This window comes from Micromys minutus (assembly GCF_963924665.1).
Source record: "Micromys minutus genome assembly, chromosome: 8".
Lineage (NCBI taxonomy): Eukaryota > Metazoa > Chordata > Mammalia > Rodentia > Muridae > Micromys > Micromys minutus.
This window is the reverse complement of record NC_137977.1, coordinates 2,770,528-2,773,358: the sequence shown is the minus strand read 5'-3', so window position 1 is coordinate 2,773,358 and position 2,831 is coordinate 2,770,528. Positions and strand designations below refer to the sequence as shown.

Sequence of the window (2,831 nt, the reverse complement as noted above, 5' to 3'; positions counted from 1 at the left end):
TATGTACATCTCAAATGTTATCCCCTTTCCCCCAATCAAATCCTCCCTCCTCCTTCCATTGCCTCTACAAAGGTGCTCCCTCTCCCAACCACCCTCTCCTACCTTAGCACTTTTGTGTTCCTTTACACTGGAAGAACAAGCCTTCCCTGGACCAAAAACCTCTCCTCCCATTGATGCTAGAGAAAGCCATCCTCTGCTGCATATGCAACTGGAGCCTTAAGTCTCTCCATGCCAACTCATTGGTTTGTGTTTTAGTCCCTGGGAGCTGTAATGCATTTCCTTATTTGATAATGTTGTTTTTCCCATGGGGTTGCAGACCATTTCAGCTCCTTCAGTCCCTTCTCTAGCTCATTCATTGGGGTCCCTGTGTTCAGACCAATGGTTAGGTGAAGCATCCTCCTCTGTATCAGTATGACTCTGGCAGAGCCTCTGAGGAAGCATCTATATCAGATTCCTGCCAGTAAGCACTATTTGGCATCAGCAATAGTGACTGAGTTTAGTGGCTGCATATGGGATGGATTCCCAGGTGAGGCAGTCTCTGGATTATATTTTCTCCAATACTTTGTCCCTTTATTTCCTCCCATTAGTATTTTGTTCTCCCTTTTAAGACGGACTGAGGAATACACCTTCTGGCCTTCCTTCTCTTTGAGCTTCCTGACTTCTGTGAATTGTTTCTTAGGTATTCAGACCTTTTGGGGCCAGAATCAGTGAGTAGATACTGTGACTGGGTTACCTCACTCAGGACGATTGCTTCTGGTTCCATTAATTTGCCTAGGAATTTCATGAAGTCGTTTTTAATAGCTGAGTAGTCTTCTATTGTGTAAATGTACCACAATTTCTGTTGAAGGACATCTGGGTTCTTTTCAGCTTTTAGCTATTTTAAATAAGGCTGGTATGAACATGGTAGAACATGTGTCCCTGATATACGTTGGAGCTTATTTTGGGTATATGCCCAGGAGTGGTATAGCTGGGTCTTCAGGTCCAATTGTCTGAGGAACTGCCAGACTGGTTTCCAGAGTGGTTGTACCAGCTTACAATTCTACTAACAGTGAACGAGTGGTTTTCTTTCCCCACATCCTCGCCAGCATCTGTTGTCACTTGAGTTTTTGATCTTAGCCATTCTGACTGGTGTAAGGTGGAATCTCGGGGTTGTTTTGATTTGCATTTCTCTGATGACTAGGGACATTGAGCATTTCTTTATGTGCTTCTCAATCATTCATTATTCCTCAGCTGAGAATTTTTTTTTAATCTCCGTATCCCATTTTAATAGGATGATTTGATTCTAACTTCTTGAGTTCTTTGTATATATTGGATACTAGCTCTCTATCAGATGTAGAATTACTAAAGATCTTTTCCTAATCTGTTGGTTGCCATTTTGTCCTTTTGACAGTGCCCCTTGCCTTACAAAAGCTTTGCAATTTCATGAGGTCCTATTTGTCGATATATTTTTTGTGTTTTTTTTTTTTTTTAGATTTACCAGGCAAAGAATTTTATTAACTTTTTCCAAACTTTATTCTCAGGCTTCTTCAGCTTAATTTGCCACAAAGAATGAATTGGGTATAAGCGAAAACTGAAAAGAGATGCAGTGTCGGGGGGGGGGTGGGCTTTAAAATATTAGAGATCTAGATTTTATCATAATAAACAAATAAGTAAAAAACAGTCATGATATACAATAGCAGTTCTTGTGACATCTGCAAGTGTCATCTTCTTCTGAAGTTCCTTCAGTTCAGTTTCCTTCATTCTTAGAAGCCTCATCAGAATTCTCCACCAGATCTGGAACTTCATCCTCCTCCTCTCCAGGAGCAAGTGGTGCTTTTCCATCCACAGATGGTTCAGGCAGAGCTTCAGTCTCTTTAAACTAGTCAGACTGTCTGCACCAAGCTGGTTTAGGATGTCTGTCAGCTGCTTTGTCTCAGCGTGGCCTGGAATGGTGAAGGTGTCTGCTGCCAGAGACGTTAACTTTAGGGTTGTTAAAATGGATCACTGTTCTTTGGTTTGTAAACATAACATATTCACCTCTTCGATACCAGAGAGATTATTTACCCCGAACTTCTTTAAGGAGAACTGCAGTTATTTTTTTTATCATGTGCCGTGGCTATTCTGTGAACCACCTTCTTCTTTTCTATGAGAAGTTCCTTTCCCACCAACGCTCACTTGTGCCTGCAGTTTATCGAGCTTTTCCTGGTTCGTGATCATTTCTTTCATCTTGTTGGAGTGAAAATAGGGGAAACTAACAATCAGAGGGTCTCAGGCAGACCAGCTGAGATAAAATGCACAGACACAAGGAAGCAAGATGGCAGCTCGAGTCATTTGTTGATTCTTGATCCTAGAGCATAAGCCATGGTGTTCTGTTCAGGAAAATTTCCCCTGTGCCGATGTGTTCTAACTTCTTCCCCACTTTCTTTTCCATTAGTTTCATGGTACCTGGTTATATGTGGAGGTCTTTGATCCACTTGGACTTGACCTTTTTACAAGGAGATAAGTATGGATCGATTTGCATTCTTCTCATGCTGACTGCCAGTTAAACCTGCACCATTTGTTGAAGAGGTTGTCCTTTTTCCATTGAATGCTTTTAGCTTCTTTGTCAAAGATCAAGTGACTGTAGGCGTGTAGGTTCATTTCTGGGTGTTTAATTCTATTCCATTGAATTCTACCTTCCTATTTATGTACCAATACCATGTGGTTTTTATCATGACTGATCTGTAATACAACTTGAGGTCAGGGATAGTGATTCCCCTGGTAATTTTTATTCTTGAGGATAGCTTTAGCTATCCTAGGTTTTTATTATTGCAATTTAATTTTCAAATTGCTCTTTCTAACTCTATGAAGAA

At 40.8% G+C, this 2,831-nt stretch overlaps 1 pseudogene across 1 annotated transcript; it reads right to left on the bottom strand.

Annotated features, from left to right (window-relative positions):
• Positions 1–1,726: 1,726 nt before the first annotated feature.
• LOC308423624 (transcription factor BTF3-like) lies at positions 1,727–2,205 on the bottom strand (annotated as a pseudogene). The gene has a single exon. The product of its transcript is annotated as a transcription factor BTF3-like (transcript).
• Between the last annotated feature and the right edge of the window lie 626 nt (positions 2,206–2,831).